The following is a 17,845-nucleotide window of genomic DNA, read 5'->3' on the forward strand; positions in this document are numbered from 1 at the left end:
TTAGAATAAAATATTCCTCCCGCTTGGCCAAGAGCGTTGTTAATGCCCAGGAGTTCTGATATTTGGTCACATATTCTGTTATCTGGTCTTCAGATGCTCATGGAGAACTCTAAATATTTGGAATGTACCAACTGTCTTTATGTAAGCATAGGCTTAAAAAATAATTTATGTTATATAGGCATAAGATGGATGCCCACATGCAATTTATATATTCACATTATCACAGACACCTTCTCTGAATCTTCAGCACTCATCAAAACCCAGACATTGCCTATCACTTTCCTATACCCTTCTGGGGACTTGTAATTGGGCACTCAGTCCACATCACCACCTGTGTCCAGCAGCCCCAGAGAAGACTACTCCTCTAAGAAATCTATATGTTGCCATGAGCCATCTTGTCCTTCTTGCTGCCTTGGAAAACATATCTTTCCATAATGGATGGCCTGTCTTTGTTTTAGGGTCTTCCCTTATGCATGTGAGAAGAAAAATAGCTAGCTATTAAAATAGATTAAAGTACACTTTGCCTCATGATTAACACATGCAATAGACAACAAAGTATTTCTCGGGTCCTCAAACAAAATATTTGCAAATGTTCTTATCTTAAAGAAAAACACTCAAAATGCTGCTTGGTATTGTTTGCTTATCTTTTTATTTTTTGAATATCAATATTTTATTACTTCTTTTTTTTGGTCAAATTTGCGAAGTGTAAACATACATAATCAGTCTAAAGTGAGACTGAATAACTGTAGAAGAGTAGTTGTTAATTACTGAAGCCACCCTTTAGAGGAAGGGACATATTTTGATAAAATATTCCCCAGTCAATGAACTTTACAGATTTATTGCTGTGATGCTCAGAGTTATGACAATAGGTACTAAGTAGCAAGTATATCTCTGTAGAGAATATAAATTCATTCTCTTTAGAAAGTGAAGATGAGTTCAAACTCAGGACTTGCTTTGTCTTGACATTTACTGATTTTACTGACAATATGGAATTTTCATTAGTTAAGAAATACTTTTTTTGTTGTTGTAACTAGTAGTGCACCCCAGACAATTAAATTAGATAGCAATCATCTTTAGGTCTTTTACAAATACAAATCCTATAAATAAAACCGAAAATTCTCATAATGAGGAATTTCTTTTTTTTTTTCTCCCTCCTCTTGTCTCTGTTGCTTCTAAAAGTTTTATGATGAGGCATAAATTAGTGTAGCAATACTTCTGTCACAAAGGCCTCACAAATACAGTATAATTTTGTGATGACAATGCTTTAGGGATTATTCTGAACAAAAATATAGCAGAGAAGCTTCTTGTTTTGGAGGAATCATAGCAAATGAGTACTTAATGGGTAAAGACTGGTAAACAATATCACTAAGATGGGGAAACTGTCCTAATGGAGCATCCTGCCTTACTGAGTTTGGAGCCTGTGTATTAGACTAAGGTTATTGTTTTCCTGAACTGAGCAAGGTGAAGATGGACTTTCAGAACAGACAGACTCCACTTGTGTAAGAGCTGGGGCTCTGCTTTCTTGTTGCTGGTAGGATAAATGACTCCTCAGGTTCCTGAACTTCCAGTGTTTGAGAGATCCAGTCTCGTGGCTCCCTGAGGCTTTACTTCACCTTTTCATGGGTGTGTGTTAAGAGAAGCAACTAGATAGAAGGCAACAGATCAAAAATACGTCAGTCTTCACATAGGTAGCCCAGGAAATATATTCTCTTTCTCTTTATAGATGTAAATAAGTGCAAAGATATATGTGATTATTTAAGGAAATGCTTTGCTTCTCCATATTGGGGTCTTCTTCAGGAATCAGGTCTCTCCTCAAGCACCCTTTTTTAATACCAGTTGTTTTAAATGATGCTATCTCTTCTGTTTCTAAGGAAGTGCTATTTGTTCTGTCTCCAGCTTCCAGTAAGAAACCTTGCACCAGCCAACCTGTTGGCTAAATTTCCTCCTATTTGAATGTGTACTTATAAAGATTTGCTCATTCTCTGAAGTCCGTGATCTGATACAACCTTTACTAGTACTGAATTGCATATTCATAGAAGCGATTGATAATGTAGATATTTAAATTAAATAGACATCAAATGTTTTATGTAGCCAAATTTCCAAAATACTCACAAGGTTACGAATGGCTTAAATTGGTACCTGGTTAAAATGCAGGAAGAACATATTACACGTTTTTTCATGTAGAATTAGGACTATTGCTGTTTTCTGAGTTTGAGATCTCATGAACATAATCAATTAAACTATTCTGGGTAAGACAGGTCCGCTAGTTCATACTTTTTGTAAAAACAATCCAACTGCATGTCTGATTTAATTTTATGTGTAGCCAATCTTTTATTAGATAGATTTTACTTAGCACACTTTCAGGCTGAATACTGGGGTTTCAGGATACACCAAGAAAAACATAATAGTGGAGCTAATATCCTATGCCTGTTTCTTTCTTTCATTCCTCCCTCCCCAGCCCAACATCAGCTCTCTCTCAAAGCTGGAATTAAAAGAACATTTCGCAAATCTCTGAGCACAATATTTTATTAAAATTACACAAAAAAAAAAAGAAAAATGTGTGGATTTCAAAGTTGGCTTTGTTTTCAAAAATATTTGTTCATTATCAAATGGCAAAAGTAAAAGTTTTTTTTTTTAAAGTAAAAAGTAAAAGTATTACTAAAAATAATTTTAATTCATGTGATTGCTGTGCCCATCTTTTTTCCTTGACAGAACCCTAGACAGCAGAAAAGTAGTATCTGGTATAAAAGATTTTGTGTTTAATCCTTCATTCAGCAACCTTTGTTTGGTGGAAGCAAGTTTTGATTTTCTTATATTAGCTGTGAGAATATGTAACCTTAAGCGGCTGCTAAGGAAGTAGGAAAGTAAAGCGCACCAGCTCTTTGTAGCTGCCTAACAAATGAAAGACAGAAATGCGAGTTGGTGTATAAAATAAACAGCACTTCAGCAACAAAGCCCTAGTGATCAGAAAGCCTTGTTGCTTCTGGAAAGCAGGCTTCAGGTGAGCAGCCCCAGACTGAGATATGTGAAATTGGAGGATACTTATGGTGCCATAAAGAAAAGGAGTAAGCTTGAAAATAATGAGTACAAAAGCTCCTGTAGAAAAACCTTGGTGATATAAAAGCAAAATTGTGAATGCATCCTTCTGAGGAAAATAAAACTGATTTCAGTGCGCATTTGAGAACATAACCCAGTCAGGATGTATTGATATTCCACAGCCATTTTTTTAACCTCTCTAATTCTTCTTCAGTTATACTATTTTCTGTTATGTTAGACGGCTGTCTATTTAGGATGCTTTTAATTGTCATTTTAATATGAATATTTTTATTCTGAATTACTGGCTCTTCTTTTTCTTCTCATTGGTTTGAGGAAATTGAAGTGCCTTGCTTGTTGAGAAGTTCATTGCAGACTGCTTTTGTATCACAGCTAGGAGTCAGGATGTGGGTTCATTTTCTGAGCACTACAGGGCTGTTTTGTTTCCCTCCTTGAAGGAATATTGCAGGCTATGGAGAACAGAAAGGCAACCACAGGCTCAAAGAAAGGAAAAGGGGGAGAGAATCAGCAGTGAATGTTATGTTATTGAATGATGCAAGAATATTCGGGGAACTGTGTAGTTTTAATGTAACAATAAGGCTGATAAAGACTCAGAAGTTGGTTATTTTAAGATCTTGAAACGCAAAATGCCTTAAGCAATGTTACTTTAATTTGCTCTGGTGCGTGCATAGATGTACACATATACACAGAGCAGTAATAAAACTGGACTAACCCTTGTTTCAGTGTGTCATTTAATCTAGTTCCTGGATATCAGGGGAACAGAGAATGAAATCTTTTTCTGGCTTCAAGAACAAAGACGGCACCATTCTGTGCTATCAGCAAAAATTAGCAAAACAAAACAATAGCAGCAGCAACAGCAACAACAAAGTGTTATAAATGACAGCCCCCTGAAGGCCATTCATCAGGGCTAAAAGGAAACAGAGAAAATACTTTTTTTTTTTTTTACTGTAGATAGCAATTAGCACACCTTTTCAGTTTGTTTCAATTTTAGGAAGATGGAGGCTCTTTGCCATGCGTGAGAGAAGAAAGGTTCATTACCTCTCTCCTGGAAATTCTGGCGGAATACTGGCTTTTTTTTTTTTTTAAATATACAGCTTTCTAGGCATTTCAAATGCTTTTCCTGAAGGCTTGGAAAATAGGGTGGCACCTCAGATAATGCACATCTAATATCATACTTTAGAAAGACTGTTTCCCTACTGTTTAGGATCACTGTACATTTATGGGATTTCTTCTAGTGATATTACATTGGGAAGGCTGATTTCATGCATCTCTGGCATTTTGTTCTCATTGTCTTTAACTGCTGCTGGTTGCAATTGTTCAATTTTCAGTGAAAACATTTTTAATATCTGCAGGAGTGGATGCAATGTGAAGCTGAAAATCTGTTTCTCTTCAGAGATTGTGATCCAAAAGCTCCCTGAATCAAGCAGAAAATCTCAACTGACTCTACACATTTTTAGACTTGTTCAAAGGTGATTTCCTTGTACTGGTACTTTCTGGGGTTTTGTATTACAGTATCAGTGAGGCAATACAGGGTGAGTGTAAGCTGAAGGAAAGTGAGTTTGCAGAGGTGTATTTTTGATGCATGTTGCGGTGTGTGAGCTGCTATCAGCTCTAGACATGGTGTGGCACTCCGTGTAGATCATTTAGGCTTGGTGGGTACTAGTGAAGTGCTGCTAGAATCCACAGCACTGTTCCTAGGTATAAGGGGCAGGGGGGTATTTTTGAGATTTTATTCAGTAACAGAAAGATTGTACCAACTCAAATGGTAGAAAGGACATTATGCATTTTTGAGACATTTCTTACTGAAAACTTGTACTCAAATTAATGAGAAAAGTGAGATACGAAAATTTGACGTGGATAGAGAGATATCATGGACCAGTGTAGTGAGGAGGGATAAATCTATCAAAAAATAAATAAAGTGCGAATGAACCTGGTTTATATTTTTAAAATTATTACTTATTTATTTATTTATTTTACTGTGCAGGTAAGAAACTGGAGAAGAGACAGACCAGATATTACATAGTTGTCTGGGTTTGGGAAGTCTGTGAAGATGCTGAGCATACTGGATAAAAAAAAAAAAAAAAGTATTATGGAAAGCATTTGACAAAACACGTGTGCTGTTCATTAGCATTTTCAAGCACTTTCTCCTGTTCAAACAACAGCTATGCAAATAGAATAGGCAAATGAATGTTAAAATTTGCCTATGCTGCTTCTTTTCTTTGCTCCTATGCTTTTAAGTGCCTATAAATAATAATACAAACTAAGGCATTATGGTCTGATGCTGTTTCTGGAACACACTTCAAATAATGCATTTTTTGGAGAAGCTCCTACTGTTATTAGAGATAGCTTTGTAGTTTGGTCAGTATCCATTCTGGTAGGTTGCATGTGAGCCACAAACACAGTCAAGGATGGACTTTTTACAGTTCTGTAGTTAAAAGGCTATCTTTTCATGTTAACTATTTTTAAATTTATGATCAGGTTAGAGGTCCTAGTCTTAGTTCAGAAAATGACATTCTTTACAGAACTGGGCAAATAATTTTAATATAAGTTAGGTAAGGTAAGCTTATTAATCATTTAAGACTGTCAGAATTTGAACTTTTGGAATATATTGAGTTTAACTTTAGAAAACAGCTTTATTATGTTGTAGGTTCACTAAACCTAAAACACTATCTTCAGTTAACAACCCAAAGAGTAATGCATATAGGGCTTGCAAAGGCTCATAAACTCCTCAGCTAATTGAGTCGGAGGCTCTATCTTCCAACCTTATTAACAATAAAATATTTCAAATAAACTCCAAGAAAATGATTGCAGGGTTTCTTCTACTACCTTATGGCTGTTGTCACACTGCAACTATTAAAGTAATGTTATTTTAATGGGAATATATATGTACACACATAGCAGTCAGATGCTTTATTGTACAAGCACAATTATACATGCCTTTTGGCACGGAGGTCACAATTACTGACGCAGTATTTGCCAGCTGTTGCGCTACAGCATTATCTGTGAAAGTGCACGTTTGCCCAGCAATCAGAACTGGCCAAAAGGCAAAAGTAAAGGTGCTTGTCTGTAAGGTGAACACATCCATTGTTACCACGAGCAGCTGAGTTACTGCAGTTGCAGTCTTACTAACAGAGAGGGGAAGGATAGATGCCTGCCTGTTTCTAGGAGCTCCTGTCTGCCAGGTTAATGACAGCACTTCTGTGGTGATTGAATGTGACTTTTAAATCAAATAAGAACAACAGGAACCAACTTCTGGAGGTGCCTTGCTACGTGTAGATAACTGCCTTAGAACAGAAGCCTGACTTCTGGGTAGCTACATTTAAATTCAACCCCACCTGTAAGAATTGTACAGGCATGACAGGGATGTTCTAGATGGGGTGTAAAAAGCACTGGGAATCCCTGCCCTTGGTGCACTGGCTGTGCTGGTGTTAATGCAGCCAGGATGCTCTTGGCTTTCATCACTGCCAGGCCTGAGCTGGCACACCGCTGTCTCCGTGTCCACCAGGACCTAATGGCTGTTTTCCACAGAGCTGCAGCCTGGGTCATTGCCAGGGCTTCTTCCCTCCCAGGAGTGGGACTTGGTCTTGGTCCTTGGTGGATTTCACCACGTTCCTGTTAGGCTTTTCCTTCAGCCTCTGCAGGTCCCTCTGAATGGCAGCCCTGCTGTCCAGTGGATTTACTGCTCCCCCCAAGACTGCCCCAATTTGGTGTCGTGCAAGCTTGATAAGAGTAGCCTCTGTGGCTTCCTTCAGGCCATTGATGAAGATGTGAAGGAGGACAGAAGCCAGGATAGGCCCTGAGTGTATTCTGCTTGATACCTCCAGGTAGAGCATGACCCATGAAGAACTGCCCTTTCAGCCTGCCCACCCCACTGGTTTTCCACCCATGTAGCTGTCTACGCATCCAGCATAATGTAACATATAAACTTAAACGTGTTGCTGTTTTGGGGGAGAGTGTCAAAAGCTGTGCTGAAGATGAGGTAAATGCCATCCGTTGCTCTCTCTCTGTTCATAAAATCAATCCATTTTACACCAGAAGGTGCTCAGGATGCTCACGCATGACTTACTCCTGGTAAATCTGCACTGCCTCTTCTCAATGCCTTATCCTTCATGTGCCCAGGAATGTGTTCCAAAAGCACCTGATCCACTAACCCTCTTTATTTTTATTTACTTCAGTTTACTTATGTTAGGTACAGGGTTTTTATAAATCTATAGGTACTGAACTTAGTGCACATACCTAGACAACCAAGGATTCTTTGTATTCTTATCTGTCACTGGGACTGAACATATTCCTTCATCAAACTGAAATCAAGTATTTTGTTGGAATCCATGAACCCTTCTTGATTTGGCTTAGCAGATGATGACACTTTTATTTTCAAATTCCATTGAAGGGTTAAAGTGATTTTTGATGCATTTCACTTGGAAATCGGGCAGTTCTGCTCAGCAATAAAAATCATTACTTTCAAAGTCTCAGATTTATTGATACCATATTCCCTGGGGTACTCTTTCATCTGACATTTCACACTGTCATTGTGCAAATCAAATCAATCTGCATTTATTAATAAAAAAATTGAGTATTTTTTCAATTTTCCATACACCGTGGTGCTCACCTGTATGTTTATATTATACACGAACACATATGTGATGTATAGTATGTTTAGTAGTAAACTCATTTTGAATTTATGAAATTTAAAGTAGAGATCGTAACATTTTCCTATGAATAAATCTGATGATCTCTGCTCCATGTAGTATCCTCTTGGTGTGGTACATTATCTGGAATCACATTAAAGAAAAATCCTACCTGCAGATTTCTGTTATTTTTGTAGATTTTGGATGTGTATCCTGCATTATCAGGATGTCATCCTGGCCAATCCTCTTAAAGCAGGGCATTAGTAGTAATGCAGCAGAGTGTGATTTGGCAAACCTGCTGTCCAAATGTGTGCACTTCAAGACTCTCCAGGTCCTTGATTCATCCCCAACTCTGTACTCTCTTCTTAATGTGGGCTAAAGCAGAAAAATTATTTCCGAAATGTCTGCCCCATCAACGGGACCTTTAGTTTCCTACCTGGTGCTCTTTGTTGCTGGTAAGTTGCTGGAGGCATTGAACTGTCAAGAGCTGTTCATGTATATTTGAGGAGTGTGGAAACTGGATCCTAATGACTTTGCACTTTAATGAAATTATTTTATATATATATATATATATGAGGCAAGAGAGATAGGACTTCTAAGTTTTTTTCAGTGCCTGTGTTATTGTGCAGCTAGAGGATTAAAAACAAAAGAAAACAAAACCAACAACAATGATGTTGGGTTTTGGGTTTTGACTGCTAACTACTTCTAGCTACTCCATCACCAAAGGTCCACAAGCACCTGTAACAAATGCGTTGCGTGTGCGTTCAGTCATTTAATGCTAACTAAATTTTTGACTATTTTGTCTTATCTAAATGCAGGACGTGTTTGTCCTTGATGACTACTGCTTATACAGTAAGTGACAATAAAAAGTGCCTGAGGAGACATATAGGAAACAAATCTGTTATCACAGCCATTATCACAGGATGGCCATACTGCTTGTTTTCAGTGGAATGAGGAAACTCAGATGGAAGCTGCTAAGTCTCAATCATGATTTTTGTGGTTATACAGAAAACAGACTTGTCCTGTCTTCTCTAGCACTTAATCCAATATCTGTGTCAATTGAAGATACCCATTGGCAAAAAATCATCATCAAGCAGTGGTTGTGTGATTTGCATATAGTTTTGATCTGCTTCTTTAGTCTATAGACTCTACAGTAAAGAGTTGATATATTTAATATGGATTCTGCTACAATGTGTATGTGAGTGCACAACTAAAAAGAAAAGTGGAAAAAACAGATGAAAATCCTGGAAAATATTTTCTTGGAACGTTGTAAGGAATAATGTGAGTGTCAAGGTGGAAAATCCCTGGTCTAACAGGATTTTCTCTCTGATTTAAATTTCTCTCATTGTTAATTTTGTCTCATTATAACTGTCTGTTTCTCATCAAAGTAGGTTATCTTCTTGGACATAGAGTACTGTGTCACAGTCACGGACGCTTTGTTTAAAAGCTTAAAGTGAAAAACAGAAGCCTGGATTAAGGAAAAATCAACTTAAACTTGGAATCGTGGAATGTCTTGGGGTGATTTGCTGGAATCAGGTAATGGCTTCTACTTGAAAATAATGAAAATTTTATGATATATCATTGATTGCAATTGATTATTATTTGATTATTATTTTTTATGATTACACATTTTTTATTGACTGACATTTTAGACCTTTTTCTGTGGAGTGTGTGTCAGCTAGAAGTCAAACGGCTTCTGTCAGGTATCTCTGTTTTCTCTTAGAATGTCATACAAAGTATTAATAGTTTTGCACTGGGAGGAATTTAGTAATAAACCTAAGGACATCCGCAATACCCAGGATCCTAGCTTAACATGACTGAAGGCTTGAAATCTTTGAGCAGGAGAAACACATGAGGAGAGTGTACACATTTTAGTATGATTAAGGTCATAAACTGAAATTGAGTGAATTCAAAGATTTTCTGGCTGGGTTTGGGGTCATGCTTAAACAGGTAACTACACAGTTTAGAAAACAGATCTCCATTTGTGTGTTCCTGTGTTTGTACTGATGAGTGAAGTCCAGTTGTCATTTCAATTCTGAGAATGAATTGTAACGTATCAATGAATTTATCTGTGAAATCAGGTTGGCTTGAATGAGCAGTCTATAGGTAGTAACATTTTCAACACTGCAGAATTTTTTGGAGACGATTCTTGATTTTAAAACCGTGTAACTGCTACTCTTGGCAAGCCTATTCATAAAAAAATCAAGCAGAAATTCAAGCTCAGTGCTTTACTAGTATCTTTCATAAAACCTAAAATGATATTAACTATTACTTATGTTCATCTACAGTGTTTCTGTGTCAGCATACATATATTTTAATTGTGTCCTTTTTCAAAATAGGAACTGTCACACTTAAGTATCTATCGCAGTGGTATACACTTTTTTTTTGTGACACTTCGTGATGCTGGATACCTAACTCCTTCACTTCAGTCATGTATTTGAATATGCATTTTGGTATGTAAAATACTTTTATTTGCAAGAAACACAGAGAGAGATCCCTGAAGAATCAGCTGTAGTGCTAGAGTCTGATGCCTTCTGTTTTAATGATGTACAAATATGGAAGTCCATCTCTACTCACGAGATGGAAAGGTACTCATTGGAGCACCTGGCAGCATTTGGCTGAGGAAGGGCTCGCCATGAAGGGGTTTAGTGATCTTTATAAAGACAAGACCAGGAAGAATTGACAGGTCGTTGCGAGGGAAGAAAATAGAGATTTTCACTTCTTCTCATTGGTTTATGTAAAGTTTCAACAGTTCATCATTTTTGTCTTGCACAAACAAAAAGTGAAGGATAAGGGAACCTCTAAGGGTTAATTAGGGTACATATGAATAGTTCGATATTCGGGTACAGAAGCATATGCATTAGAGAGGATGCTTAATATTAAAACGAAAAATATCAGGAAATAATTTGTTTTAAATATATGTAAAAACTAATTCATTGCAGCATTATTTCAGTTTTAAAGTCAATTGATTTAAATGTATTTTGGTATGGGAGTAATGCAAGAGTGAATCAGTCCCATAATTATTTTGGGAAAAAAATATTATGCCAGTAGTTATGGAGAAATAAGTTTTTATATATGAGACATTACTGTTTAGGGAGAAAAACCCAAAACCATACATACCTTTCTTCATGCTTATAAATGAATTCCATTTTACATATGCACAAATGTTTTTTAGGTTTCTTTAGGGAAAGATTTTTTTTCACTGTAAATAGCAGATGTCTCAAAGAAGTAACAAAGAAGAGTTCTGACATGCTGTTATGTGACAGAATCAAAAAAAACCAACCCAACCCCCTGATTACTGTAATAAATAAAGAGGGTCTGAAGGTTTTAAAAGCTTATTTCATAGCATGTCTGAAATTAACTTATTAAAAAAATTAAGGTATTTGCCACCACCTTTGACAACTGAAACTTGATCAAAAAGAAAGAATCAAGTTCTTAGCATTTTCGTAGTGCCAAAGAAGACAGGGCAATACTTTGATGGGTGTAAGTTAATCAAACGTGACACTGGATGCTTGTGAAGAAGGAATTTTAGCAGTTATATTACCTGGAATAGAATCAGCGGCTTTACTGTATCTTGTATGGAAATTGTTTGAGACTGTGAAATCAGAATATTTTAAGAACTTGTTGCTAGATTTTATGAAGGTGCATAAATCTCATTAATAGATATGTGTAGTTCCTTAGTTAGCTCAAGAATCTACATAAATAAGTATGTGGTAACATATCTTAAAGACTTGAAATATTTACATTTTTTTTGTTTGTTTATATTGCCTAAGATGGGTAAGCATTAGCCAAAGCAGAAAAATAGAGAAGGAAATATTGCAAATATATTCACATAGCACAGGGAAATATTGAAATACCAATGAGGTGTGACCTCTGCAGCTCTTGTCAGTTAAGTATTCTTACTGAGTATCAATGCAGAAATGTACTCTTCCTCTGTTTTTTTTAAAACCATCACTTAGTGTGAAAAGACAGATGTTTCAGGAAGAATGAGGAAAAATACATGATTAATTGTGACCAGAATATATTTGAAGTTGGATGTAAATCTCTACAGTACCAAGGAACTATGTTCTGTTTGCCACAGAGTTTTAAAGATTTATCTCTGCTTGCAAGAAATACTCAATTGTGGTCAAACTTAGTATTTACATTTGACACTTTGCTGTCCAGATTTCAGCAGGTCAGGTTAAAAAAATTGTGCCACTATTGTCTGATTCACAGGCTTTCTGAAATTCCAGTGTGAAAAGGCTTGGGAACTGATGTTCCTGATGTACCCAGAATACTGGTAGGAGCATTAGTGTGGCATTATGTATAGTGTGGTGGTTTTACCCTGCTAGGGACCAAACTCTACCACAACCGCTCTCTCACTGCCACTCTGCAAAGAAAAAAGGGGAGAAAATACGATGAAAGGGGCTTAAGGACTTCTTGAACTCTGTCAGGCTCGGTGCTGTGACCACGTCCTTGGGGAGCCTGTTCCAGTGCTAAACCACCCTCTTGGTGAAGAACCTTTTCCTGATAATAAAGCAGAACTATAGTATTAAAGGGCAGGTGAAGAAATCTGAGAGCAGAAAGAGTGCCAGTGAACAGTTTTATCTAAAGGTGTTTAGAGAAGAAGTATTGATAAAGGGCCTGCATAGACAAGTAAGATCACTCTGAATCTTCACCTGATGTAAAGGGTCAGATCAACCTCCCCCCCACCATGTCGTTAGCCTTTATGGAAGTTTTTTTTTTTTTTTTAAACAGTGATGAAAAAGATTATTAAAAAGTAACCTTGTTAGTCTCTGCCTATGCAAATATTTATTCATTCATCAAACTTGCAGACAGCTTTTCATCCCAAAGTGATGAGCATGACCCATTTATATAGCCTCCAATCTCTTTTTCCAGTGGGTCAATGAAATTTTAAACTGTAGCAAATACTTTACTAAGTGACTGTGAGAAAAGTGTAGTAAACTGTTTTTGTTATGGAAACCAATTTTTGAGGATGCTCTAACATTTGCTTGCCTTGTATGACTATGAATTATTCTTTCTGCTTGGTCATGAGTAATGTAAAGAGTGACAGTTACAGACGAAAGGTTGAAAAAAAATCATTAATTCTCATCAAACCAAGAAGTTTACCAAGGATTTTGGGAGATTTTTCTCCTCATTAGCTGCAGTCTCTTGCTCCTTGGATGTTGCCCTTGTGTGAATGAGGGTTTAATCTGTCCTCTTCTAACCCTCTTGTATGGATCCTGTCAGAGACCTCTTCTACCTCTTCGCCAGGGCAGCCTGATTGTGCTCCAGGGATGTCTGCCAGCTTTAATTTCTAGATTTGCATGGTCCTGCATATTTACAGAGGCTATGAATGAATATTAAATAAGATAAAATTAAGGTAAAGAGAGAAGAATGTAAATCCAATGGGATGCTTTATGACTAGCAAGTATAAAGAAGAATATCAAGTCCTAAATACCTTTCTACCAGCACTCAACCAAGTGAAAATAGGGTGAGCAGTGATGACAGGTTTGAATTTTGGGTGTCTGGTGAAAATTCGCTTTCCTTATTCCAAAATGTATTAATACCAAGACAAAAAAATTATTAAGACTCCTTGTGGATTTACACCTATGCATCCACAGCCTCTCCATAATTCATTTCTACCATTTAAGTGTACATTTTATGGATTTTAAGTTTTGGCTTTAGAAATCTAAATTATGGATGTATCTTTGAGGAGAAAAAAGAATGACAAGATTTACATATAATGGAAAAGCAAATAACTGAAGGACTCTCTTTCCTTCTCTGCAGCCTTGTTTCCCTGTCCCATCCACCAAAATTCAAGGCTTTGTACTTTATCTCATCTGTCCATCAGGTCCTCTTTGAAATCACTAGGCATCCTTTTGTTTACTCTTTCTGCCTGAATTAGTCCAGACTCTCCAGGACCCCGACAGAAGACGACCATACCTAAATCAGAACCTCACAACACTGAGCCTGCCTTTCAAAAAGTACCTCTAATATGCCAAAAGCTGTCACAAATAGCGCAGAATTACAATATGAAGGTCTTGTTGCTGTAGGAAATTAAATAAGAAAGAAAACCTGTAAGTGTACCCATTATTTAGTGGCAGTTTATCAGTTTGATGTATACAGTAAGCTTTTTTCTTTTTCTTTTTTTTTTCCATTCTAATATATTTTCATTGTCACATTTCTCTTTCTGCTTAAATCTCAGGCATTAAGATATGTTCTCCCAAGGCTTTAGCAGTTATTACTTCACTTTAAAGATGTATACGTAATAATGTAATACCTTTTCAGTATTCTGGCAGGAGATCAGATGTAGTGCCACCTGGGAGAAGAGGCAGCCTAGCCTGCAGAGACTGGCACTGTTCTGATGCTCCACTCTTGCTTTTTCCTTTTTTTTTTTTTTTTTTTTTTTTTTTTAGAGAGGTGGCTGTTGCCAGCTTTGCCACACTTGTTGAGACAAGTCTGTGTTCCTGTCTCCTGTGTTACATCGCTGGTAAACAGTACTTTATACAGTTTGAATTTATGTTAAAAAGAGACTGTTGTATACCAATATAAAAGCAAGCAGGAGAACAGAGAAAGCAGAATGTGGACCGTAGTCAGCAGGTGAGATAATTCTAATGACTGTTCAAATGACTGTGCAAATGATCATGTAAAGGATTCTTTTAGGGGAGTTCTCCCATCCAGTGCCGAATTTCTGCTTCCATTTTGCTTTGTCATTATTTATTCAAGACATTGTTCTGCTTCTTTTCTTATTCATCTCGTGAAAGTGGAGTTTAAGGAGAGTGGACTGTATTTTGTCCACTAGTATATTGTTTTTACTTTTTTCTGTATGGTATTTGTTTAGACCACCTCTGGTCTGAGAAGTCACTTAGTATGCAACTCAGTATAGAGTGTGGTCTTCCCTCTCCAACTTTACCTTTGCTGATGAGCACTGAAATGGAGATCATTATAGCCGGTAATGTATCATTACTGGATTCTAACATAGTGCACGTGGAAATGATTGGCCTGTTTTATGGTTCTTGTTATAGGTCCTTTGCAAAATCAGACAGATGTCAATGTTTCACTCATATGCTCTGTTTTCAAGGTTTTCTTTTACTTTCCACTTTTAGAAGTAAACAATGGGTGCAAAAGGAAACAAGCAGAGACTCCAACTGTTTTGATTAATCTTTCTCCTGTATTAGCTGTCATGGCACCGGCACTAGTTTGAAAACTGTTGATAGGTAGGTGGTTGAACTTCTACAGCTTCTCCTTGATGTCTACTAGACTAGATTCCACGGGTTTCCTATTGTTTATGAGAGTTCATGAGTTTTCTTCTTTTACCCTTGTAACACTGCTTTAGGAAGAGGTGGGAACCAAAGCAGAGGAGAGACTGCTCTTACACCAAGGCTCTAAAATGTAGACCTGTCTGACCCAGTTTGAAACTAGCATGGGCTCCTTCAGTTTGGAGGTGAGTGCAAATGCCACATGGCTCCTGGGTCCACACTCAAATGAGTGACTTGTGAGCTCCATATTGCATCAGCTTAAGGGCTATAGTACCCACTATAAAACCTGGTATTGAGCTGCAGATGATCCGTGGTTTAAGTTACATTCCACTCAGTCCCAAGTGTCTCACCCAAGATCACACAGATGATCATCCATGATAGATGATGTACCTGAGGCCAGCTACCTGGAGTCCTAGTCTTGAGCTCTACACGCTGGACCATTATCCTTTCTTGTATGACACACCTTTGAAAAGCCAATTTTGTCTCTCCAGGTATTTCATGGTGTTTATGAAATAACAAAATGATTCTTAATGTAAGTGTAGCAATTTTGGCAGATTTGTCTTCCCTTGTAGGTCAGTTTCTTCAGTCCTCTTTCATATTTCTCCTTCCTGCCAATATTTCTAGGAATATATTTTTTTTTAAAGTTATTTAAAAAATATCTGTATCTAGTTAAATTACAGTCACATCATTGACAACATCCAAGTCTAAACAAGGAAATGAATAGTTGAGGCACAGTACATCATGAATAATTCTTACAATAAACATATTTTTCTACCAATTATAAATAAACATTTAGAAAATCTCTCTCTTCTACCTTAATTTACCTGTTAGGATGTACTAGTATAACAGATTGCTTCAAGGACTTATCACTCACTAGTTGCACATTAATTCACAAAAAGTTGCTGTTGTTATAAATCTATTAAATTAATTTCCTATGCAATAGCTCTTATCCGTTTCTCCTGTTTTCTCAGTCTTACATTGTTTATAGTTATGTGAATTGTGTTTAAGTATTAAACAAGGCACTTGATTAAATACACTGAGGAGAGTGACTAAGATGTCACGGGCTAGTCTTTTAAAAAGTGTTTATAATTTGAAATTTGCATATTCATGCCTGTTTCCAAATTTGCGTGCACAGATGAGTAACATCCAGATACTTAATCTAATTGTTATGTGAACAAAGAACTATTTCCATTTACACAGTGAATACATAAAGGCTTAGCTGCAAAAAATATCTCTAACTTACAGCCTAAGGTTTGATATTTGGTCCATTGTGCAAATCACAGATATTAGAAAATGTATCCCCTTCCAGATGCAACTATTACATTTTTGATGTGGTATAGATATTTGTGGGCTGTGTTAAGAGTTAGAGGACAGCTAAAGCCAGAAAGAATGACAAAACTGCTGCAGCCGATTACAAAAATTCTCTGCAAGAAATGAGAAACAATGAAAGAAAAAGGGAAAACTGCGTTACACTGGTGAAAGCATATCTACCATACTCAGTTCACTGCATTAGGGATGGGAGTCTTCACAAAGTGAGACTGATTCAGTGTTTTGGTTATTTCAGAGTGGCTTAAGCACATCTCAAGTGCTTTACAGAATTGGGTCCTGGTACAAAGCATGATTCACGCTATAATGTTTAGTAAAATGTGCAGTTGAGAATTGCTTTCAAGAGAAATTTGAATTAATCTTGTGTCTTGAATATAAATGGTTTCCTTGAGCAAGGCTCATGTTTGCCACTAAATGACCCAGCACATTTAACTAGTTGCCGGGTACTAGTGCTAGTTTAACCCTCATGTCAATAAAACTGTAAGATGATAGTAATGTTACCCAGCAATTGCTTTATATTAGGTATGCAGCTCAAGAAGCTTAAGTGTCTATGAGATTTTTTTTTTAAACTAAGCTTCCATGTAAGAGTAACCTTGGAAAAAATCAAGATGAAGGAACTGCTAAAATAAAATACAATAAAGAAAATCATCTAACACGGTGTATTAAAAGAGAATTATGTCTTTACTATGTCAGTTGCTATAAATTTTCTAGTAATCATAATGCAATTGTACTTTAATTGCTCTATAATTATGTTCCCATATATGGTCTCAATATGAATTTCCTTTATATGTTTGACATATTAATTTTATTCATCAAGTGTTAAAATAGTGATTCAAAGTGAAACCTATAAGAAATGATTGTAAGATGATTAAATTATAATTATAGGGATATTATTTGACATAATCAAATTATGGTATATATGCTTTCAGAAAGAGAGTGATATGTATTTGTTCTAAGTCTTATATGCAATTACTCTCTATGTGATTTTCTTGTTAAGGAAGGTGGCAGAACAAATGTTTCTAGCAGTGGAAAGTGGAGAAATAAAGGTCTTATAAACAGAGTAGACAAATTCCACTATAAATTTGATTTTAAAAGGGAGAAAATGTCTTGTCCTATGTGCCATTGTATTTTACTTCTAGCCCCTTTATTCTGATCACCATAGTTCCTCTAAAATTACTTTAAAGCTCTTGAGATTGACTCTCATTCCATGAAACTTGGTTGTTACCTGAGTATATAATAAGCCAGAAAGATATTTCATTGTATTTCATATTTTAGATTGTGTGGAAAAAAAAAAAAAAGACAAAGATAATGAAAGAGTTGGTCTTTACAACATAAATATGGAGATCTATTTTTCAGGTGGGATATTTGGCTGGGTGCAGATAAGGCTAAATAAGATGGAGTATTGACCTCTTCTGTCCTGGGCAAATTATCATCAGTTTTCACACTATTGTGATTGATGGTGGTTCATTCCCTCATGGATTGCATGATGATTCTTCCCACTTTTAGAGTCAGGCAGTATGTGAAAGGGTAAATATTGCTGATCCTTATGGAAACAAAGCCAGGAATATTATTTCCATACAAACGTTAAAATCATCA

The 17,845-nt window shown here is 36.5% G+C and overlaps 1 protein-coding gene across 1 annotated transcript in view; it reads left to right on the plus strand.

Moving 5' to 3' along the window:
- Positions 1-17,845, plus strand: part of LOC308191832 (uncharacterized protein) — a 563,294-nt gene that overhangs the window by 98,670 nt on the left and 446,779 nt on the right. Inside the window, exons 6-9 of the mRNA XM_080584694.1 lie at positions 4,407-4,523; positions 9,074-9,218; positions 14,771-14,881; positions 15,001-15,108. The gene's annotated coding sequence lies outside the window, so the exon portion shown is untranslated. The remainder of the gene's footprint in view (positions 1-4,406; positions 4,524-9,073; positions 9,219-14,770; positions 14,882-15,000; positions 15,109-17,845) is intronic.

Source organism: Anser brachyrhynchus, assembly GCF_964034855.1.
Source record: "Anser brachyrhynchus genome assembly, chromosome: 3".
Lineage (NCBI taxonomy): Eukaryota > Metazoa > Chordata > Aves > Anseriformes > Anatidae > Anser > Anser brachyrhynchus.